Source organism: Lonchura striata, chromosome 4, assembly GCF_050655825.1.
Source record: "Lonchura striata isolate lonStrDom1 chromosome 4, ASM5065582v1, whole genome shotgun sequence".
In the NCBI taxonomy this organism is placed as follows: domain Eukaryota; kingdom Metazoa; phylum Chordata; class Aves; order Passeriformes; family Estrildidae; genus Lonchura; species Lonchura striata.
Window position 1 is genome coordinate 37105583 of NC_140706.1, and position 25990 is coordinate 37131572.

Below are 25990 nucleotides of genomic sequence, written 5' to 3' on the forward strand. Positions count from 1 at the left end.
AAAAGTAAAGGCCAGTTCAATCACTTAGATGGTCTCAATTGCATGATCCTGCAGTCCATATATGCACAAGAGTGGCACAAAACAAAGAGAAAAGAGTTCATAAATCAGACCGGCAGGTTTATTTCCACTTTGCACTTAGACTGATCACTGTAAGCATCTCCTTACACAACTAATCCTGGTTTTAATTCAGTCTGCTTCTAATATTTCTCTGCATCTTTGCATTTTTAAGCTAGAATACCCCCTTAAGAGTGCTTTACAGAAGGGTTTTAGCATTGCTTGTGATGCTCCAAAACTTTCCTTGACAATGTCTGCTGCTGTTCTTTTGTATAAGAAATTATTGCTTTATTTATGTGCTCAACATATATTTGTGTCATTTAAATACAAAGCAATAGTAAATAAGCAGAACATACCTGAACAGCAAACATTGTCTATGAAGCACAGACACTTGAAAGCTGCTAGCAGAAGTGAAAAATGAAAATGAAGATAAGCAAGTCCAGTAGAATGCCTGCAAAGGACAGACAGAGCTGTTGTCAAACAAGCTGCAGTACTGAAAACACACAGAAAACAATTTCATGCAATACTTTGCATTCAGCCACTCGTATTTCTCTCATCACTCTACTGACAATAGAGCTAAATGCTTATTAACCAGTTATCACAGAAAAAAAAAATGGAAAAAGTTGTTCTTGGGAAAAAAGGTGGAGGAAAATTTTATGAGAGATCATGAGCCCCAGTATGCAGCTGGTAAATTAATGCATAACCATAAATTCATACAATCCCTTTTAAAAAAATATTTTAAAATTACCACATTTGAAATGCAATAAACAAGTAATTTTCAGTACTTTAATACATATAATGAAATACTATAGTACAAGTAATTTATAGATACTTCTCTTTTGACTTCCTCCTTTTCTGATGGATCTGGATCTAAAGCCCGTAGTTACTAGCCCTGACAGTGCTGTAGCCATAAATGCAAGAGGGACATTTCACAAAACCCTTAAAACAAAGGCCAAAAGATTTGTAAAGAAATTTATCTGAAAAAAAGATCAGGATCTCACCTAAGGAATTGAATCTTCAGGATGTGTTACAGTAAAATGCCATTGGTTCTAACTGTGTGGCACTGCTTTTGATTTGCAGATTAATTACTTCTATTCCTGTAGCTGGAGCTATGTATTTGCACACCCAGACTTTTTCTGAGAATACTGAGAAATGACCTATGTGACATTTGCAGTAGGAAACTCATTTATTACATCAGGGTCCTAGAGATAAAATCTCATATTGTGAGGTAATGAATAATGTATTTTATTTAATTTAATCATCTTAAGGAAACAAATAGCAAAAAATATTAACTCCCATCATGAGAGACTGAGGGGTGAAAAATACACAGCATAGACTGAAGAGAATTATGCGTAATGAATACAATGAAAGATAAAAGGAAAGTATGAAGTTTGAGTACATGACATTACAAACATCATTTACAGAGCTTGAATTTTGACAAAGTGGACTGTAGAATAAGCATATGGATTTCTTTATTTTTATTAAATTAATTTTTAGACAGTGATAGCACTATAAAATAACTGTCTTGGAACACTGCAATATTATTTTGAAAGTTGCAAGGGCTCAACATGATGATAAACGTTTGAACCCCAACACAATTTTTCTCCTTGATTATATTATTACTCCTTTAAAGGAAGAGGAAAGCTTCTTCTCTTTTAAAACAATCAATTATAGTACTCTGGACTATCTTGTTCTGCATCATACCCTGCTGGGATGAGCAGGGAATGTTCTAGTCAATCATGTGTCACTTGAACCCTACAGGAAATTTCTGTCTTTATGAATGAAAGGATTAGTGAAACCAGTAAGGACACCAAGAAACACAGACAGGAGGGGAGAAATGCAATTCTCAGTAGACATAATCCACTCTTGACTCAGGACTTCAATTTGAGCTTGCAGTCCTTGCAATGAATAACATGCATTTGATAACATCCATTAGATTGTCAGCTTCTTTACTAGAAACTTTCTTTAATGGACATTTTTTCTTGTTTTGAAGAACCTATATGGATAGATTATGATGAATAGGATAAGATACAATGAACAAAGACTCCAGTTAGATGTTCTAATTTGATTAATACTTACATCACTCAATTGGAGTCCAAGGCATTTTAAAGCTATTAAAGAAGACAAATGGGTTTCTCAGGAGTCTGAGATCCTAAATGCAAGATTTTCAAGTGTACAAGTTTCTTCCTATTTTTCTGGTGATAAAATCCCACCAAACCCTTAAACTTTGAGCTGGCTGCTTTCTCAAAAATATTTTTATTTTTATTTAGATCAGCTATAGATGTATATATAAAGATATATATATTTCAGTCTTCTACCCTTTATTCCTTTCCTAAGTTTTTTCACACCCTAATTTGCAATGAATGCTTATGTTTCATACACTTTCCAATGCAGAAGTTATCACATTTTTCTGTTTCTTAACTAGCTTTAAATGTAAATCAACACTGATGCATTAGAATAAGAACCCCTGGACAGAAAAGCAGGCAAGTGGTCTACCTCAAGCCCCCAGTGTGACATTGGAAGGCCAACCCTGTCCCGAGGTGCATCAGGCACAGCATCACCAGCTGGGCAAGGAAGGGGATTGTCCTGCTCTGCCCTGCACTCAGGTGGCCTCACCTAAAGTCCTGTGTACATGTTTGGGTGCCACAACATAAGACACTAAACTTGGAGAATGTCCAAAGGAGGGCAACAAAGATGGTGAAGGGCCTTGAGGAGTGGCTGAGGTCACTTGTTCTGTTCAGCCTGGAGAAAAGGGGACTGAGGGGAGACCTCATTGCAGCCTGCAACTGAGAGTCTACAGAAGGCTGAGTGGCAGGCACTGATCTCCTCTCTGTGGTGACCAGTGACAGGAACAAAGGGACAAAGCCTGAAGCTGTGTCAGGGCAAGTTTAGGTTGTATATTAGAACAAGATTCTTCACCCAGAGGGTGGCTGGGCACTGGAACTGGTTCCCTGAGGAAGTGATCACAGGACCAAGCCTGATGGAGCTCAAGGAGTGTTCAGACAATGATCTCAGGCACCTGGTGTGACTCTTGATGATGGTGCTGTGCAGGCTTGGGATTTGGACATGAGGATCCTTGTGGGTCAGCTTATTCTGTGATTCTGTAATTAATAGTGCCAGTAGTGCCTATAAGCCACATCCTCTTTAAGTAAGATTTATTAAAGATCTGTTAATCTTATATTTTACACCAATAAATATCAGGTTTGGCTAAAAAAAAAATAATAATAAAAAAGTCTTCTTTCATGTTATTTATTCTGTAGAACAGTTTATGAACCTTTTTGATTTTTTTACTATCCATCTCATTATCATCTTTCCATCATCTGGCTTTCATTCTTTATCCAACATAATTATAGCCAATTATTAATACCTTGTTATTTGAAAAGGAGTTTCCACTTTATTCCCACCATTAATTCTCTCTTGTACTCTCACATGCATACTCAGATATGTTTATAAAGACATGAATAGGATGTGAAGAAACTACTGTTAGATGCATCCAGTAGATTTTTAGGCTCCCTTATAGCCAACTCCTATGGAATACAGAGAAAAGCTCCAGGAGAATTTATAGTCTTCATTTGAAATCTGTAAGAAGCAATAAGCTACTAATCAGAAAGTTCCAAATAATAACCACCATCAGAGTACACAGAGTGATTCAGACCCTAAAGAACAGGGAATAAACCAAGCCTCCACAATCAAGTACTGCCCCCAAAAGGTCCACAATTTCTCACTCACTAGGAAATTGTGCATCAAATTTTAGACACAAAATAACAATTTTCTTCAATAAAGGAGTGGGAGAGACAGAGTATCACAAATACCCCAGGTTTCTCAAACTGCTATTATTTTCTATTACATTTTAAAATATTTCCCTCAAGGCTTCTTGTTTTCATTATTAGTATCTCATTGTATTCCCAAGTGCATAAGAATTTAGGCTGGCTTCATAACATGTTTCTCAGAGTTTCTTCTTTTTTTTCTTGAGCATTTGAAATATAAGCACAGCTAAAATTGTAAATCCCTTCCTCCACCATGCTCTGGCAGTACCTCAGTGAGAGAAATAGAGGAAAGATGTCTGGTTATCAAGAGAGAAAGGAACTACAGTAATCCAGCTGGATATAAGGGCTGTAGCAATGAGGTGCAACAATGCTGGCAAAGGTGTGCAGAATGTGTAAAAGTTGACAGCTCTTCTATCAGTGCTTAAGGAGCAGGAAGGCAGCTACTGGAAGTATGGGCATTGGATAGCACATCTGTAGTGCAGAAAAACAGCTATGCAGTTAAAGCAGGAAAGAAAGTTCATTATATAAGAAAATCAAATCTACAAAAGGAAGGTGAAAAAATGGGAAGGAGAAACATCACAATATAGAAAGAGTCAACAAAAGTTAGGAATCCGCATATCACAAAAAAATTTCTATCAATTGAGCTTTATTCCTACAGAGACCATTAGAAGCTTTGATCCAGACAGATCAGAAATCATACATTTTGGATGAGAGCCTCATCATTTGTCATTATTTGCTAGATATGCAAACTGAGGAGTCTAATAATTATATTTTTTACAGATTCACCCTGGTGTTGCTTATCTTAATATTGGTTTTGATAGCACATTTGAAGTATGTCAAAGGAATGAAAATTGGAGATTTCTTAAACAGCTACCAATTTGTTCATATGCAAATTAAATACTTAAAAAAAAGCTTCTATCTGAAAAACAAAATACCATAACTGATAAACTGGTAGTGTTAATTCAGTAACCTTTGGATTTCAGCAGGAAAATTACTCTTTCTAAATGTGAAGTCCACCTTTTGTCACACCTTGGATAGAAAGAAAAAATATTCAGACAGAAGAAATTAGAGTTACTTATCCATCCCTGACAGCACCTATGTGTTAAGTTGATTTTAGCATTTGTCAAAAGAATGAAAATAGGATGGTACCATTCTCCAAAGCTGATGATCTGAAAACTACTAGTGGATCTCCCTGGCTGATCACCCAAGACATAAATACACTCTAAAAAATAATTTTTCAAATATAAGTGGACCTTAAAGAACAGACTGCAATGACTTACACCAGAGACTGTAAAAAGAAATACGTGCTTATTTTGCTGAGCTTTATGAATTACTAAAAGGATGAATGTACTATAATTACATGGATTTACATTAAACCAATACCTTATAATAAGAACAGGACAGAGCAGAATATTCCCCATGTTTCTGTTGTCCACAGAGTAATTTTTGTGGCAATCTGATAATGATGTACTAGTGATTTTCCCCCTTATCTCTACCTGCTTTTAAAAACTTACATGTTGCTTTATTTATATTAGTACTCAATTATAATTGCACATGTAGTAATATCAACTGGTACCTGAGATGATCTTTCTACTAAGATGGAATCTACATTAGAAAAGATTTGAAGACACTTTTGCTAAGAGTGTGCAACACCATGGCAAAAGAATAAAACCCCAAAGACTCCTGGCAATCCAGGACACCACTCTATCTGTAGGTTTCTGTATCCTGTAAGCAACTATAAGGTGTTCTTTGGTAAATCATATTTTCACAGAAGAACTGTCGACAAATAAGAGCTTATTTTTGCTTAAGCCCTTGTCTGTGGTAATTAACTGTGAAAACTTGCCACTTTTAAAAGTTCTTCTGACAAAATATGGGAGAGAGAGGCTCTAAACTGCTTCCTAGTCAGTGCTGGTTTTAGATTAAAATACATATTTTCCTGTTTCCATCAGTCAAAGTGACAAGCAGTGAAAATACAAGCAGACTTAACATTGCTAAGATGCTATTCCATAGTTGCTCATGCTCAGATAATGTATTCCAGAGAGAAAAACTAAGATTAGAGAGAGATTTATATTTCTCTCCTGACTGCCCCCCAGGAGTAGGTAGAGTAGACAAAAGATGATGAAATTCTATCAATTACAGGAAACTACATAAGCCAGCCTTACTCATACAAAAAAGGGTATTTTCAAGGAATTATAACTTTTCTTTCTAACATATGAACTGAGATGAATAGCTATAATAATACTCCGGACCTTGCTAAGATAGATTGTCTAGCTTTTCTCATTTGAATTTTATCTAGCACATAAATATTGATCATTTTAATATGTGACTCAATTACAATGCCTTTTAATATCTGTACTTCTATATTCTGGATTATGCTGCAAAATGTCTTATCTGTTGTATGTGGCCATGAAATATTTCACAACCTTCCCTTCAGAATACTTTAGGTTGGATAGGCTTCTCAAAGCTTATCTCTGATTCAAGGTTTGTCAAGGGGAATTGAGCTATTTCTTAGTGGATTTCTGAAAATTTCTACCAAATACTCTGTTTCTCACCATGTCATAAGTTACTGGAAGAAACATCAGTCAAAATGCAACAGCAGAGATGAAATGTAGTTTTTTTCACTAAACTGCTTCTTAAGGACCAACCTGTAGAAAGTTTAAAATAAAATGTATAAAGCTTTTGTGGAAAGCACGGAATTGGCCCTATTGATCATCCTCAGTGATTTAGAGCTGTTTATTTGGATTCACCTCGGTCGTGTCCCAATAGTATCTTCGTTTTTTTATGCTACATATTTTAATAAATGTCCATAGAAACATATGAGCAAGTTGCTCAATAAACACAGCACTGCCTTCCCACAGATAAAAAATAAGCTTTTTAGTCCAAACAGGTTGAGCTAGCTGAGATGAAATAATATAAAACATAAATGAAAAGGGTATAGATGGGATTCTATCTCCTATTAAAATGGTCCAGGAAACAGTTTCTGTCCCAGAATAAAATGAATTATTTGAACTGCAGGCTGAACTTATATGTCAAAAAGGCCAGTTCACTCATCCTTATCTAAAGAGAATTGTTTGCAAGCATTTCAACCTTTGGTGAACAGCCTGATGCAGTACGAATCAAAAGGTGTGTGGTTTCCTTAGATGTGAAAGATGGAGTTTTTTGCTGAAAATGTCTGATATTCATTTCAGCCTCAAACTGCTGGTAATAGATTGCCACTAGCCAGTAAAAAGTTCACTTTAAAGAATTATATGTCCTTTCTGTCCTTGGTCACAGTTACTGTGTTATCTACAGTTGGCAATTTTCTCATGTGTTCTTCAGAAGGTCATTCAAAACTCTCTTACTTGGCAAGATGATTAGGATCTAAAAATATTATGATCTCCAGGCATTTAGCATTAGTTAAATTTCCCAGTGTTCAGAATTAGATGAAAGTCAACCAGAAAGGTTAAATTCAAACAATCTGGTGCTTATAATTTATATGCTATAACCAGAGCCCAATTTTGTAATTTTTTTTCAGGAGTTTGAACAGTCATTGTTAATAGAAGTACCAAGGATACAATACATACAGTCCAATAGATTCCAGTATATACACTCCAAGAATATACCTGCCTCTTAGATATATATAATTCTAAATTAAATGCATATAGTTTGTACTTTCTAGCTTAATTTTTCAGTAACCAAATAAGCAAATAGCATGGGAAGTTGAGTGTTCATATTTCATCTCTAAAAAGATGCCCTCATTATGTACAAATCCTACTGCTTCTGAAGCATACACAATAACCTTGGAAAAATACATATAGAAACAAAAACCCAACAAACATCCAGGATTATTTATAGAAAAAGGCCTCAAGCTGTGCAAGGTTTTATGAAAGGTTCGGTGAAGTTTTTGGGGTTTTTCAGGCCACAATTACAATATATGTATGGTACAAAAACTTCAACAGCTGTCATGTTCATATTCATTCATTACTTCTTTTAAATAAATATTTCAAATTATTCCTTGATAAATCAGTCAATGTATTTCCCTATTTGCACAGAAATGGCTTACATCCAGCTTCCTTTCAAGCCCACATGATTGTTGAGAGCAACAGCTTCATACATAAGTTCCAAATTTACAACTTTACTACTTCCCATAAGGCCAGAATAAAAAAATACCATAAATACAAAAGAGAAGGGATGCAAAGACTTGCTTCAGCTAACAAGGACTAAAAGTAAATGAGAAGGAATTTGTATTTTCCCAGTTATCTGCCCTTTTTTTGGCTATGAATGCTCTCCTGAAAGGAAAGTTTTACAAAGAGATAGTATTTGGGTGGTTTATAACTGGTAAGAAAAATATGTAGGAAGGAGAGAAAAGATAAAAAAAAAAATATTAGAAGTAAAAATTTTCTCAGGTGTAGCACATATAGCTGTTCCTCAGCTATTGAGAACTATTATACACTCATCCTCTAATTTGGCCTCTTGGATTACAGTCAGTCTTTAATCTTTAGGAAATAAGTGTCTGAAATTTGTCTGACTGGAGATTTTAGGGTGTTATTGGCCAATAATTTTGCTGGTTAGTTTTAGGGCAAGGTTTATTATCTATCTAATGGGACCTCCTGAAGCAGAAAACCTAGTAACCTCCTAAAGCTCATCAGATAAAAGGATTATAGACTGATCCACTATCTTTAATGAAGCTCAAGAGCACTGAAGCCTTACTTTCTATGATGAAAATTGTGCTTGGGCAGGGAACAGATCCCTGCATTATCCAGCCTCTGCCATTTAGTGATGGAGAAATGGAGAGACCAGGCTGTACAACTGTGGTAGGAAAAAAAGATGATGCTCACAGGTTTTGATAAATTTATAATTCCGCTGGCAACATCAGTTGAAGAACCAGTTCTATTAAATATCACAGCTGTGAAACTGAATGCTGTCATATTTCTCCCAGAATTTTCATAATGCTGATGTAAAAACAGTGCCAGAGTTTAAAATTTTCAGCACCAACTATTTTAAGGAATTCAGTTTTACTGAGATTTACAGATGAATTTTTAAGTTGTGCATAGAATAAAACATGCCTGAAAATACTTCCTTTGCTCAGGCCATTCACTCCAAGAAACAAAGAGTTAAGATACAGGAAAATTCTCAAGTGCAGTCAAATTGAGCTGTCTGTGGCTGAATTTCTGAGTTATGTACTACTAGCTCCACTTTCTCAAGTGAGCACACAAAGTTGAAAAGCACTCTGTTGCTAGATTAAATACATGCAGCTTTGACTAAAGCAGGTGAAAAATGAGGAGACAGTGGGCAATGGAAAATAAAAGATCCCATGATAATTAATTGAGCATCATCCTTATCTAGTTCTCCCTGTCTTCACTCTTCACGTCCATTCTGCTGAAATAATTGCTAAGGCACAGCAGACTTTCAAGTATTGATACAATAAATCTGTTGCAGCAGCTCCCCAATGTCCTTCACACATTCTATCCCACTAAGATCACTGTGAACCATACAATCACCCTATTCAGATAGCATTGCCATAGTTCATTTTCTTTAGGGACATATTGTGGAATTAGTAGTCAGGATCCTCTGTCTGCATTTTATCCAGCTACCCACTGCATCTGTGAGCCAAGTGACTGCAAGTGCATTCCTCTAATGCCAGTCTTTCCATGGATTCTCAGGTCTTTTCTATTCTCAATTCAAAGTCTTAATTCTCCATGTGATTCATGGCTCAGGGTTCTAGCTACTCAGTGACTGTGATTACAGCAGAGCTTTTAGCTTTGCAATCAATGATCGCAAACAATATGAGCTTTAGTCTGAAATTTTGGATTAAGCACAATAATAAAAGGCAACAAGAACAAAGTGATCTTCTCTCTCAAAAGGATATGAAGCCTTATGGTAATTCCCAAGGAAATTAAGCTAACTCATCGTAGAAGAAACTATTTTGGCAAAAGTGTAGAACTATAAAACTTTAAGGGATTTATGTAAACTGTAGAGTATGTATTAGCAAAAGGAAAGCCTGTAACTGAATGTCAAAATTAACAAAAAATTAATATAAACATAACATTTGTGACAAATCTATCTAAAAGAGGAACAAAACAAAAGAAACACAAACTGTTTTGAAGAAAAATATTAATACTATTTTGTTGGGTTATTGTAGATAAAACAAAAGGCTTTGATGTATTTTGATGTATTTTTTTAAATATCCTAACCACACACAAGAAAAATTTTATTTAAAGAAGTTCAAGCAATTTCTATAATTTAGCAAAGTGTCAATGAAGAAGATACATATGAGTAAACTAAATGTTTCCTTCTTCAAGTCTAGCTTCACAATCCTTAACAGCAAATACTATGAGTTATTTGTTGAAACATTACATGGGAAATTAGGGGAAAGAAAAAGATATTCCATTTTCTCAAATAGGATTGCAAAAAATTAAATTAATTAATTCTCACCTATTTTCTTTCTACTCTACTTCAGCTATCTACATATGAGATAACTAAGAGAATAAATGAGTAAACTGCTAGTGTGTGCAATGAACATTTCCCATTAAAATAATGAGGAAAAGAGTATATCTCAAACTCTGAAGCTTGAAGTATAAGAATCTTTGGGGTCATGATAAATGGTTTGTAGGTGGTCCCTCAAATGGCATTAAACACACAAAAGTTCAGATTTAAGAACAGTAACTATGCAAATTCACGCAATTTGGGAGACTTACGTCAAGAAGAACTCCACTTAAAAGGAGTCAACTGAAAGAAGCACTACAATATTTTAGAAGGAAAGGATCCTACTTTGCAGTTTCTAGATGACTGATGTGAGTCTCACTAAGAACACCAGTGATATAGGGTAGAGTGGAAATAACTGGATGATTACAATGATCACATAATTATACAGAGTGGAAGAATAATAATTTTTCCAGCCATACACATGAATGCTTTCTAAGCATTCTACTTGAAACAAAGGGCCATTGTCTATGCTTACAATCAAAGTGCAGATCTGCAGTGTTCCATTAAGGTCTCACAAGCTTCTCCTACAGGTGAAAAACACCTTTCATGAGGAGTTTCCAAAAGGCTTCTAGGGGCTTTTATAGCAGTTAAACACACCATTCCTTTTCATTCTCCAAGATAAGACAGTTACTTTTTGATGATATTTGGTTAAAGCTGTTAGTATTCAAACATGGAAATTACAACTGGGTGAATCTTCATTATATTCTCCATACCTCTCTACCTACCAAACAAAAATTCAGTGTTTTTCAAGATTTAATCAACTGCATTTCACACCATTCTCTTGAGATACATGAGGAAAAAATAAAGAATTGTGAAGCAGAATCATAAGGATGATCATAACCACAAATATAATCAACATATTCATGTTATACATTAACTTTTGCTAAAAGAAGATACAGTGAACTGAAGCACTATTTCAATTTCAGGCAACTTTTTTTTCAGTTTTGGGTTTAATTTTTTTTAATCTTTGGATTAGTTTCTTTATTTGATGGAAGTTACTTGAAAAGTGAAAAATTCCTCAAATCAGCATCCCAGAGGTATTTTTAGAAACTCTGATGACCTTAACTCTGGTATTATTTATAAACAAACATAAGACCTAGAGATAATAAAATCATACTAAGGAATAAGGCAATTAGGATCCACAGAATTCACTGAAAGTATGTAAATCTGTCTTGTAAGTAGGTTTTTTGGGTTTTTTTTATATTTGTCATAATGAGATGTTCCAACCTGCTCCTACACTTGGTGTATCTTAATGTGAGAAAAGACTGGCTTTATATAATGATTCCAGGAAAACATAAGAAAATATAAGAAGCACAAAGCAGAAATGCTTTCACCAGAAAAACAATTTATAGAACAATAAAAAGTAGTTCAGCTGTTCTTGATTGGAAAATTCAAGGAAAACAGAAACATCCTATCCAACTCCAGTCACAAAGAGTTTGTCTACTCAAACTGGAACCAAAATAATCAAATGCACTATATTCCATAACTGTAGTTATCTTTGAATAGTTTAAAACTTTTCTCCCTTAAAAAACCCAAAAAAACCCACAAAAACACAAAACATCTTACCTACCTTTAGTAAGAGAGGAAATTATGTAAGCAGAAGCATTACTTGCTAATTAAAACCATAATTAATTGCTTTGCAAAACCTATTTTGCTGCTACAAAACCAGGAGCACCTTTTCTCAGAGTTATTAATAGGTATTGACAACTGAAAATCAAGGAAAGACACAAGTCAGTGGTATAAGATTAACTAACTAAATATTTAGGCATCAAAAAACAAATAAGGAAACAGAATGACTCATCTTATCATGTAACTCCATAGGCTGTAGGAATTAATTTTTATTGGATTCTATGATGAGACACCTAGTCAAATAACTAACCTATGAGGATCTTCAAAGATGATGCCTCTTATCCCAGTAAAAATTTATTATTAATCAATGGAGCAACAATCTCTCGCTAGCTCTTGTAGTTGTAACTTCACACACTTTGAAAGTGCAAAAAAAGGATTTAAATTTATCATTGCTCATTAAACCTGCAAAAGCCTGTGTTAATTGGATGTCTCCCTAATTCACTTACATGTTTCCTGACAATAAAGACCATATGATTTAAGTTCAACTGATTCTAAAGTCATTATTTACTGACTTCACTGAAGTTCATAGCCTGAAGCTGAATTAAGAGTGGTAAGAACTATTCATGAGAAAGGAAAAGGATCAAAGAAACACAATTATTCTAAATTAGGAGGACTGAGGAAAAAAAAAAAAGTAGAACATACACTAATACCTTTAGTATTTTTAAAGCAAACTGTGATGCCCTACCTATTCTGGACCCTCTTGTCTGCTCACATTTCCCCATCACAATAGTGAGAACACTTGAGACAAAACATGCTTAGATCTGGGCCTCTACAGTCTCATTGTGTTACTGACAAAGTATGTTCATTACAAAATAAATTATTGATCTGACATGTTAAAACCTCTACAAAGCAAACTATTTCTCATTCACTTTTAAAACAAAATAATTGGAAACATTAGTGAGATGTTCATTTTGGCAGCCTTATGGTAGAGAGATCATGCAAAACTCTTTTTAGATTAAGACACACTGGACTCTTGTCCAGAACCTCTTAGAACATTAATGTGAAAAAGAGTATGACCAGTGAAAGAACAGTTTGCAGTGTAAGATGGATATTGAGAGATTATCCTGTATGCACTGCACTACAAAACAAGTCTATCAGAGGCAGCTGGGATATGATGCAAACCCATTGTAATTGTCTGTGGGTATGTGAGTGACAGATGGCTGAATTGAGTGGAAGGATAGAAATAGTGTATTCTATTCAGGGGTAAAGGGAATACAATAAAAGTAGAAGTGTAATTTTTGCAGCTGCAAAGGCTTTTTGACAGCAATTTGCTTCCAATCACTTTCCAGTAACACATGACTAGGACAGTAAACATCATTAAAGTAATCAACTAGTCATCAGGAAAAATAAATTAATAGAATAATTTATTGTTCACACCCATCTATGCCTAATGCAGACGCCTAAAATATGTGGCTAGACAGCACTCTGAATGTTAATGTGTCAGATGTAATACTGAAATCCATTCTTTAGTGCATGGCTTAGACAAGGATTTTCAGACAAGAAATAGTACTGGAAAGAGCAGTGACTGGAATACCTTCAGTGGTATTTCTCAACTATTTGCTGATCAATTTCATCAACACACTGTTGCGAAAATGAACTTTAGAATTACTAAATTAAATCAGATGTTAACTTGAGGTACTGCAAGCATGATATGAAAGAATGTAGACCTTTACAGACAACCTGTGTATTAAAAGGAAAATATCTGTAGAAAAAGGTTTAAATCTAATATTTGTCCTTCCAAGGACATTTAATACATGGCTGCTGATCTCTCAAACAACTCCTTAGTCCGTTTTAAACAATTTAATAGCGTAATAATTTTATACAGGAAGAAATCTGTATTCACAGGGCAGTGGCTGTGACTGAAGCACCACTGCAGCCCAGCAGCAGTACTTGTCCCTGCTGTCACAGTGGCTTCTGCATACAGATGTGCACAAGATGATCTTTGGTAGCAGTCTATAAACCTGTCCAGCCCAAGGGACCCTTAATCCCGGCTGTTGACTTTTTCTGTAGAGTGAAAAAAGTGCCTGCTTGAGCAGAAAATGCTGCAGGACAGTGGAATGACTCTGAGGTAGACCACAGACCCTCTCACAGCCTTTTCTTGCTTCTGCAGCATCTTCCTTAGCACCAGTTGCCCACCTCTGGTGCTCAAAAACTAAATCAGCAGCCATAGGCTGTGCAAATCCACTCTTGCGCTTTTCCCATGCTGGATTTAAAACTACATCTAACCAGATAACTGAGATTACCATAAAGGGATCAACTTCTCCCCAGCCTACTGAAGAAAATAAATTTGCATAATAATATCTGCATATGTTTATAAACAAAATGTGTCTAGATACAGTGCTGATCAGCTGTGTTACAAACCCTCAATAGCAACAGTAAATCAGCATGGCTTTTGGGGCTGCTAAAGAATCATTAGCAAGCCAAACTATGAACTTCAAGCATTCAGGGGTGCAAAGCCTACAGTCCTCATTCTCACTTTACACAGATCATTGCAAAAAGCAGTCATTGAATTCAAAGGATGGATGATTTAATAAAAGAAATTTAAAAGTTTTTAGGGACCTCTGGATTTTATTCTAACTTTTCAAATATTTTTTTGTGTGCAAAAAGAAGAAAACATTGGCAGTGTCACATTCTCATTATCTTTTTTTAAGCTTTAACTTTATTTAGTTAATTACCTAAAGTAGAACTAAAATTTAAAAACATAAGCAAAGCCAAAGAACAGGAAAGGCATTATGCCTACTTTGTAAACCTATCTTGTAAGGCATTATGCCTACCTTGTAAACATACCTTGATGTCAAAATGCATATTTTGAGTACCTTGCTCTCCAGTGGAATCCTGCCTGCCCATATCCTGAATTTAAAGTGGAGATTTAAGCCCACTTTTAAGTTATTTATTGTACATGTAATTAGCATAGGATCAGGTGGACATTATGGAGCTTTACCACAGCAAAAGTATTGCTTCCATTGTGAAAAACAGTGCTTGCAGTTTTCATTCGAGAGGAACATCAACTTCCAGACATCAAATTCTCCTTATGCACCTCAGAAGAGGTAATGCATTTATTCAAATAAATTAAACACTATATTCATTCTGCCTTATTTAAAAGAATATGTTTCTTGTACATGACTCAATGAGTTATATTCCCAATACTGTGACACAAATACAAGAAAAATGTTTAATATTTTAAATTTGTTTTTTTTTTAATTATCAAGCGATGATAATGAGTGAAACAAAAAGTAAAAACACAATCTTAAATCATTTTTTTCCAGTTAGTTGTCAAATATACCATGATGCTGCTCTCCATTTTTCATCTGAAAATAAAACTCAACCCAAAAACAAGAAAAATACCTTTTTGTGTAAGTTTATACTTGGGAACCACAAAGAGAGGTCTGAAAAAATTGTAGTTTTTTTTTTTTTTTTTTACATTATTAACAAGTGATTGAAGAGCAAATCAGACTTTGCTAGTGATTATGGTGGTCACTGTTCCCATAGTAACATATTTTTTTATATTACTTCTGTATGTATAAATAAATATGCATCACAGTTCTTTTTGGGTGCTAAAGTGAGCTAATATTAACTAATACTTCAGATAGATATACTATAAATTACCTAGTGACTGCTCAAAGTTTCACTTTTACTTTTAATGCAAAGGCCAAATCAAATCACTTTGAACATATTCTTCTGATTAAAAGTCAGTATCACCATGAAATTAGCTTTTGTCACACAAGTAAATCAAATCAGTTATTTTTACCTTCTTATGCTTTATTACTAATTTGAAATCTTCAGTGTTTTAGAGATTTTGCTAAGGTACTTTTGGTAAATGTCAGTTAATGGGATTATAATGAGAATTTGAGTAAATAATAATTCTACTTAAGAAAAAGATAATAAGAATCAAAGACTAACTTAGTAAGATTTAAAATCTTTGCCTGTTTGCAAATTCAAAACACAGAAAACTAGTAAACAAAAACATGTTGTTTCTTATCTTGGTAAATTCATATTAGAACACTAAGTATCCAATACCTAAATCATAATGAAAATATCAATTGTATTGGAAGCAAAAATAATGGAGATTGGGACAGATATTGCTATAATTATCAGCAAAGTTTACTATTTAAGAAATCTGTGGCTGTGGACACAAAATAAATATAAAATTCAATATAAGACCAATTTTATCTGAATAACAAATCCAAGATAAGGGCCAACATCACAGATTGAAATTCTTGAGACATACTATCTTTATTTCACAATCAGTATAGACAAAAGAAAGATATATGACTTATTAAGTGGATGTTCTCAAATTGTCTCCTGTATAGAAAATGTAATTTAATTAAAGCGTTCCTGTGTGCACAAAATACATATTTTGCAAGATTGTGTTGCTTTTAGATACTTATTTAATATTATATCTGGCCATGGTAGGTTTGATATTATATGTGGCCATCATAGGCATTTTCCTAATCTTCATAAACCTCAGAATCCCTGTAAAACACAAGGTAATTAGGGCTCAAGTAATTTACCTTACACAGGCATCAAATACCATCTGAAATGCATGTGGATGCTTTAGACAACCTCCCCTATCAGCTCCTGAAGTCAACAGCTCTCCTACAGGTCTTATGTCACATTTACCAGCTACGTTTAGACCACCTTGAAGGTCTCAGATGATACTTCTGGGCTGGCAAGAAAAAAACAACATGTTACTGGATTCAGGAAGCACAAAGCCTTCCTGCACCATTAATGTATCAGATAAAAATGCTGCCAAAATGCTGCTCAACACATTTGAGGGGATTCTCAGGCCCTCAGAACAAGCCCAAGTCTCAGAGAATAAGTATAATAATGCATACAATTTCTTGTTAAAATTTTAAATCCTATTCATACAATAAATATGAGTCTGTCCTCAGCTGCTGTCATGAATTTTCTTACAGCTGTGACAGACAGGGTGTCCAGTGATATGGAAGAATACACTCAAGGAAGATGAATCTCACAGCAGAGACTGAGGAATAGAGGGTGGTCTCCTCAGCCTTCTCTTTTGTCAGCAAGCATATGAGTCATCAACTAACAGAACAGGGTATCAGATGCTGTATCAGCAATCTTATCAGCAATTCAAAGTTCTGTCCATTAATTCCAGATTTTCCAACACTTCAGGTATCATATTAGACCAGGCTTCGTGTAATGATGTCAAAGAGTTATTCATAGCCAGTTTTCTAAAAAATACCCAGTAGCAAACACACACAATGGGCTACTTATCTTCTGTGACTAAAGTTCTTTTGTCTTCATTGGTACTTTGTGAAACATACTCCAATTGCAGCAGATTAAGACTGCACATTAAAACTATCAGGTGAAAAGGGCTTTCATCTCATTAAATTTAAGTTCTGAGGTAATACATGATAAATGAGAGCATACAGTGAGCTTCATGTCACACATCTTTAATACATTTAATGTTTTGAATTAGAGTTCTCTCTGCTGCAGAAAAGAAGATGTCGAACTGGACATCCTGCTGATATCTCAGCAGGAACTCCAGTTGGTCATTCCAAGGGTATTGGTTGTGTATGAATGTCCAACACAAACCCTAAGCCTAATTAATTATGAAAACTCATTTTTCATTGAACTTACAAGGCAGGACTACAGACAAAATAAATAGGTACATTCAGTGTATACATCAAAGCCCTGACACTTCAAATGCCTTGTTTTTACTATTTGTGGGCACTACAGTGGGGTGTGCATCATTTTGTAATAGTGATTTTCACAGTGCCCATGCCCCTGAGTTTTTTGCTAATTTAGTTCTAAGTTTTCTTGTCTTCTGTGTGAGCCCACACAAGTCAGTTCCTTGTGTGTAATCCACAGACTGCCAATGCACACACCTTGGAAGATCTGGCAATGTAACCCAAAGAATACATGAGAATGGATCTTCCAACCAAACCTGAAATGGCTTTTGGAGGAGTTTACAGTAGACAATGTTTCACCTGAATGGTGGATTTAGCTGCCTTTAAAGAACAGTTTAGACAGAAACTATCAATGAGAACAGAGGACAGCAACTGCATGGGAGAGTATCCCATGCAGAAAATAAATAAATAAATCAGAAAGAAGGTCTAATTAAAATGGAAGCCAAGGCAAGCCAAGGCCATGAATCAGATCATTGGAGATCTGCAAATGGAGCCAAATGGCTTGGCTTTTACATCATGGTCATACCACTTCTGAGGCAATGAACAGATGAACCAATTATAGGTTTATTTTCAGAATTTTGAGTCATTAATTAAGGGATCCAGAATATAAAATCCATTTTTCTTAAGAAGAAATGTCACGTAAGAAGTGCCCTGTACTTTCCTCACAATTAGATCACTAAAATATGCTGTAGCTCAAGACCCTGACTTTCTTTCCCCCAGTAATTTAGAAGGGGAACACCTTTCAGACAAAAATACTCAGCATCAGATATACTACTTCTATTTAAAATAAATTAAATCTTATTCTGCAAACGGAGCATTTTTTTCACAGTTGCTACCTGAATCATCCTGTCACATGATTTATCACCTACTGCCTTTATATTTGTCATACTATTCTTTGTTACTAAAATACAAATGACCATCATCTCTGCATCAATGTCTAAGACCCATAGTTTTTCAGCCCTTAGAAATGACAGATCTATCAATCAATATTTTGCTCACTAATATATATCCTTTATTCACTACTTTTTCAAAACAAATATTGTGGGTCTGAATAGTTCTTGCAAAGATTTATTAGTTTATCTTTCATTGGCTGTTTGCAGTATGATTAGTTTTCGTGTGGATGAGGATTAAACCACAAACACATTTGTCCAAATACCTCTACAGAGCCAATCATCTCTCTCAAAGCATACAGCAGTTTACATTATTTATATATTAGTGGTCAGGGTCACACTGCCAACATATTTTTAAGTTCTCACTCTTAAGTTCTTTCTCAAAGAAAAAAAAAATGAAGCATTAAATAATTCAGATATTATTTAAGAGAAATTGGAAGACTTGTTGGGCAAATATCAAAGTAATCTAAGGCTGGTATGTGTAGAAGACATACTGTGCAATGACATGAGCAGAGTTATTATTTTGGGAACACCTCTGCTTGCACTGCAAAGTTTAACAGACCACTGACTGTGAAATGAGATGTCTTCCACTTACATTTTTCTTCCTTCCACCTCTTTGTAATTCTGAACCTTCCTCTTTTGAGTAAAATTTCTTAATTCTTATTTGGCTTTACTAGCCTCCCAAGTGCAATTAAACAAAATTAAAACAAATTAAAAGATAGATAAGCGTTCAAATGATATGCAAAAACAATGGACAAATCAGTTGAGAACAAATTGCTCAAGTACCCTGTACTTAACAGGCAGTGCATGCTTACTTGTAAAACAGCATGAAATAGTTCAAAAGACAGTATTTCAAGCCTAAAAAAAAATGCCAGGAGGGAGGACAGCAATACTGTAATTGAAAATCTTTTGCTTTCATACAAGATTATTCTTCGTGCTTTTTAATGACATCTTTATTAGGTGCAAATTTAAATTTTCTTGGGGGAGTTATGGGGGGAATTAAGAAAAGAAAGCAAGTAATTTTTTTATTAATTTACTTTGTGTTATGCTGACCCTGACCTCAAGATGAGACACTCTCCTCTTCTATGGTGTGTCACTTGGAGTGACATGTGTTACTTAGCCTTCACCTTAATTGCAGAATCTTTGACTTCACCAATGCAAACAAAGGCACAGCTCAGGATGTACAACTTAAAAATTTTACTTTCCAGTTCTGTATGATAGAACAGATTGTGATAGAAGTGACCTTAAAGACAATCTAGTTCCAATCCTCCTACCACAGACAGGGACATGTGCCAGTAGATAAAAGCCCCATCTAACACGACCTTCAGCATTTCTAAGGATGCAGCATCCATAACTGGTGATTTCAGTGCCTCACCACCCTCTGAGTAAAGAATTTCTTCCTATTATCCAACCTAAACCTACTCTCTTTCAGTTTACAACCATTCTCCCTTATCCTGTCACTGCAAGCCATTGTAAGAAGTGCCCTCCAGCTCTCTGGCAGGCCCTCTTTATGTACTGGAAGGCTGCTCTAAGATCTCCCTGCAGCCTGCTCTTCTCCAGGCTGAAAAAGCCCAACTCTCCCAGCCTATCCTCATACAGGAAGTGCTCCAGGCCCCTGATTATCTTTGTGGACATCTTCCAGAGCCAGTCAAGCAGCACCATCTCTTTCATGTGCTTTTTTTTACCTTCATGTTCTGCTTCCTTGAATGATCCGATCACCAGTTTTAAGACCAAAAGCACTTGGAGGCCGATTTAGCTATTGGCTCAGACCTACACCTAATGTTTATATTCTACACTATTCAGCAATATTCACAAGCCCAAGGAAAGGATGTGATCATCTCACTGCACAGAAGAGTTTAGGTACTATTAATAAGAGTCACAAAACAGAATGAAGAATAACTTGCTGCTTAAGCATCCACCAGAAGTGATGTAATTCAGAACCCTTAAAAAACCCAACCAACCAAAAACAAACAAACAAACAAACAAACAAACCACAATCAAAACACATACATATGCAGAATAACTCCCCTCCAGACACATCTCAGGACTGACACCCAGAAACTCTATATTGTGTCTACATTAAGTAAATAACAGTATTTTTGTAAAAAAAATGGAGGAACTGTGACAAATCATATCCTTGTCATACTTTTACTCTCTATACACATGCACAGAATTTTTTCTGAAGTAGGTAGAATAACAAGGTTCAAACTCCTCTTCTATCTTTCTGGATTTAAACAAAAATTACTCTAAACCTTGGATTAAAAGGGAACCTGGATTCAAACGCTTCTTGGTTCTTCTGCTGAAGGTGTTGCCTATGCAAATATACCACATTTATTCAATAGCCCTGCACAGCAGGTCAAAGAGATAAGCATGCCTTCCCTTTTCAGGCAGTCCAGCTTTTCAGCTTTCCAGGCTGTAACTCCACAGATTAGCACAAGACAACCTTCTATGTATAAAGCAGAACACCAACCTCTCATATTCCCCAAAAGTTTTCTCAAGACACTAACAGAAAGGCCAGCTGGTGATGTTAAATGTTGTGAGTTCAATAAACTGTGCACTTCAGGAAATTACTTCACTAAAATGGATGGTTTTCTGCTCCTAATGCTGACCATATCAAAAAGGAAAATGTTAGTAGTCCTGTCTCATCAGTTTTGTAATAAAATTGCTTGCTTTTGTAACCTTTAGCCTTAGAAAGAGCTTCAAAAATATCTCTCCCATGTTTTCTCTTCAGTAATAAATCTGACAATAATAAATGGGTCCTGTTTGCTGTCCAGAGTCTTGTAAATCACAGTCTTAAATAAAACAAAAGGTTGGGCTAAAGAAATAAGATTAACAGAATGACGTGAGTCTCATTTTAAAATTAAGTAACCATAGTTAGAATTCCTTTTCTTAATGTAGTGGAAGGCTCTAGCACACTATGGGAGACTAAAATATTCATAAATACTTACACCATTTCTCGCAAAGCCTTAATAACTCCTTTGTTTGCAGCACGTCTTTGAAAATTATGCAGCATAAAAGAGAATAATAACAAACCTTTTACTCCATATTTATTTCTAACCTTCAGCTGTAGAGGCTTGGTGCTGTATTAGGTGACAGTTAGTTTTATAAAGCTGTGCTAATGCATGGTCTCACTGTTCTAAGAGTATGACCCTGAACTTTTGCACTACACATTTTTCTGAATAACCTCATATTTCCCTTTCCATATCTGACTCTCAAATTTTACATTGAATTTATTATTCATTTTGGGGCCATCTAATTCCAGATACTTTGAGTCCCAAATTTTTTGGCTACTGCCAGTGGAGGATAAACTCAAGTTGTAGTGTTTTAAAGCAATTGCACTTGGGCACCATCTGTCTGCCTCCAGTAAGTACTTCAAGCCTAACAGTAGCACATCTTTCAATTAGTCTATTTAAGTCAAGCTGAATGTCTGAAAATGAAGAGTTTTAGCCACTTGTGACAGTATACATTCATGTAAGACCAGGCATGTCACCAGCCTGAATTGTTTCCAGCCACTCATATCCTGTCTTTCATTCCAGTGAATGGAAAATAAATATAGAACTTTAAAAAACTTTGCTATATTTTCTTATTTTTTTCCTGTGAGAAAAGACAAAGACTTCTCATCTTTAAGGATTTAATGTGTGAACACAGACATTTAAAAATCAGGTTTCACTTGTACAAACTGTAAATTTCAGCATCTTTACCATCAGATGTTAGTGTCAGCCAGCCTAATCCTGAGACCTTTACCCGCACCTTTGTCCTCTCTACTTCCACATAATTGACTGACTACTTTCCTTTACAAAAGCATTAATGCACACATTACTGGGGAGATTTTTGACACCTTAAATTCTGTGCAGAACTTATTCCCAAAAAAGCCCTCTGTCAGCCTTAGACCTACTAAAAATTAGAGTTCTCACTATTCATTCTCTAAAACTTTCAATCTATTTTATCAGTACAAAACTCTATCATCTTTGCAAAGACAATGAAAATCCAGCAATACTGCACATAGCTAAGGTTGTAACAACCATTCATAAACTATGAATTTCGAATCAAAACTACATATCTAATATATATTAAAGTCTAACATCTTTCCTCTTCACCGGCCATAATAATGCTTTCCTTGCATCACCATTTTCAAGATTTATTTTTCTTTTCAATAAGGACCAAGTCACTTTCTCTGTAGCAGAGATACTGGAACAAAGAGAAAGAGCAGTTCTGCTAACCCTTACACAAAGGAGGTGTATTACATTTAACTTTTCATATAAGAGTCCCTGTGACTATGGAAAGAGCATTGCGGGAATAAAGCAAGGATCAAAATTTTTGTAACTTGCTAAACTTAATAAGATCACAGAAAAGCATTTATTTACAGTCTGATAAAGTAGGGGATGAAATGCAGATTGTTTCTGGAATGTTTCTCAGTGTCTGACTGAAAAGGAAAGTAATAGCACAGGAGAAACTAGTCCACATTCCAGATCCAGGATGAACACTACACTGTAATTGCTAATGAATTAAACATAAACCTCTGAGAAATTGCTACATAGTTTAGGATTTTGTCTGAGAAGTAACTGGCATTTTAACATATGTTTCTTGAAAACTGATTTAAACAAGAAAAATAAAACCAGCTTGCATGTCTTCTAAAAGCAAAAATAGAAGCTATAAATACCTTCCTTTGGTTTGTGATTATTGTTGCTCTGATATTTAAAAAGTGAAATTAAGTCTTTTTAATCAAGTCACTTGTTTCATATATATCTACAGATGCAAAGGATCATTAAGCACCCCCAAATGATAAGGAAGTCAAGATCATATTAAAAATATCATATATGTGACATATTTGTTTTTTCCCTTGATATTATTTACTGCAGAGCTACTAATCCAAGAATTTGGACATTAATATTTTCATTTTACATCCATGAATGCAACCAACCTCTATCATAAATTGCACATCAATTGTTCTGGGTACATGCCAAGAGGCCAGAAAATATATTAATTACTTTTTGCTCTAACTTGCACTTATACCATCTAACAGTGATGCCTTGCACTTCACAGATCATCAATTTACTCATTCAGTTACAGTAACTCCTTTAGTAACATTAAGCACTATGTAGGAGAATTAATGTATTAATATTTCATGAAAACATTAATTAATTAGGAATTTATTGCTTTAGAGTTGGGGTTTCATCTCTGTGTGCAGGCTCTGAGCAATGGTTCCTGGGAACCACACTCACTGCCACATAGCATGGGCAGAATAATATTGGATACTGTGATTGTTTTGATGTTTATATAAAGCACCTAGACCAAGCAGTGATGTGACTGTCCTATATATGTACCAATATACATGGATTACAACATTTAAGCATGATAACAAGTATAAGCTAAATAAAGCTGCCACTCTTACATGCAACTGAATACATGTGCATTCACCAAACTGCTCCCTGATGCTTACATGTCATGGCCAAGCCTAGAGAGCCCCAAACTATGGTTACAGAAGTCACCTGCCACACCCATCCTAGCAGAAATTGCTGGCTGTGCATGTCAATGATGCTGGGCAGAAAAAGAAACCTTTCCCTTATCTGTGCAAGCACAGCTCAATCACTCCGTAAAACAGTGAGAACAGAAGCTTCAGCAAAGAGCAGCTAAGAGCTGCAGTGAAGTCCATAAACCAGGAATACCCAAGAGTGTTCTAAGACTCTTTGTTACCAGGCAGCATCACAGTCCTTTACACAGACTGGTGAAATCACTTAAGGATATGCTGCCTCTTTAAAACAAATAGTTGACTCAGTAGTCCTCTGATTTTCTTTGCAATTTGTTTTCACTTGCTTATTCAGGCACTGTGAAAGTATGAGATCTTCATTAAAGCCATCATAAACAACATTTTTGCCTGACCCCATTAATGAGCTCTGCATTCATGTAAAGGATTGTTAGGTGATAATGGTTTACCAGGAAGAATAAAAAAGTGATTGCTTTAATGATTCTACAATCCAGCACAAAGAATTGTTGGTGAGGTTTTTCCTCAAAGTTAGACACTTTAAAAGCCCAAAACTGTAACAAAGGGCACTTCTGTATTTATGCCTGTGTGTGAATTTGTATTCAAGGTTAGTAGCAGGAAATACTCTCAAGCACTGAAATATACATATCTAGCATGCATAAATTAATGTTATAGAGCTTTTGTGTACATGCCAGGAATGGTACAAGCAGGAAAAATGACATTAATATGTTTTATTTGATTAGTATTGGCATAAAAACATCACATTACCATTTGTTTCCTTTATGAAACCCAAGGCTTAAGTGGAAATCTAATATAATATATTTACACCCAAGGAAAGTAAACGTGCAAGTTAGGACTAAAATAACAGTTACAATAAAAATTATAAGAAAATACCTTTTACTTTAAAATATTATGTGCAGTAAGAATATTTTTAGGGAAAATATGCAATAAAAAAAAAAGAAAAACAAGCTTTCTGATGAAATCTGTGATTTTAATTTCATCTGTTTATGCAAGATGTCAAGAAAGTTATTGTACTTGAAAGAGGAATATAATTATTATATTATATTGTAATTATTCAATAATTATTCTATTACTTTTTCCTATTCTGTGTACCATTGTGACATTTAGATACGTATTAGCTTATTTTAAGCACAACTAATATAATTATTATATTATATTGTAATTATTCAATAATTATTCTATTACTTTTTCCTATTCTGTGTACCATTGTGACATTTAGATACGTATTAGCTTATTTTAAGCACAACTAATATTTCCCACACAATTTTTATTCAGTGCAATACAGAATACAAAATGCAACATTTCCTCCAAGTACCTTCTGAAAAACGACTGTAATATCACATTAATATTCAGAGCTCTGACATTCAGTATTCAATAGTTTATATTCCTGGTTTCTTTTCAAAAACAAGACATGGGCTCTTGCTATCTTGCCTTAACACCTTGGACCCACAGTCACCTCCCTTCACTCACATGCCAACACTTCACATGACCACTGCAGTTTGTTTACCAGCTCTTCTCTCCTAGCCACTGTGCATCCTGCCAACCTGGCCACTCACCTTTCCAAAGGTTACAAAACCTCACCTACCAGACTAAGAAAAACCTGGCATACCTTACATTTACAGTTCTTCAGAAAATTCCATTTGTCGGGCATGTATTATTTTTTTGCATGCAAGTTTAGCTGTATCAAGAGAGCTCAAGAAGTTCAGTGGAAAATTCTCTTCTTTGACATATGAAAGAATAAATAAGAATGCTTAATACTTTTGAAAAGTGTAGTCTGTAGACTAAAACCCAGCAGGATTTTAGCCACCTATTTTATACCTTTATATTGTTAATGAGAATTACCATGGAGAAAACAAGAACAACTCATATTTTTAGCCAATTAGCATCTGACAGATAACACAGTAGGAATTCAGTTTGCAGCCCTAAATTGTAGCAAAGAAAGTGCTTTTGACATCAACATCCCTGAAATAAGCCTCAAGGCAAAGTTAATTTTTAAGCATAGTTGAATCAGATGCTAATATATAACAC

At 35.0% G+C, this 25990-nt stretch overlaps 1 long non-coding RNA gene across 1 annotated transcript in view; it reads right to left on the reverse strand.

The window, feature by feature from the left end:
- The window catches only part of LOC110467584 (uncharacterized), a 132526-nt gene that overhangs the window by 45454 nt on the left and 61082 nt on the right, over window positions 1–25990 (reverse strand). The gene's annotated exons all lie outside the window — the stretch shown is intronic.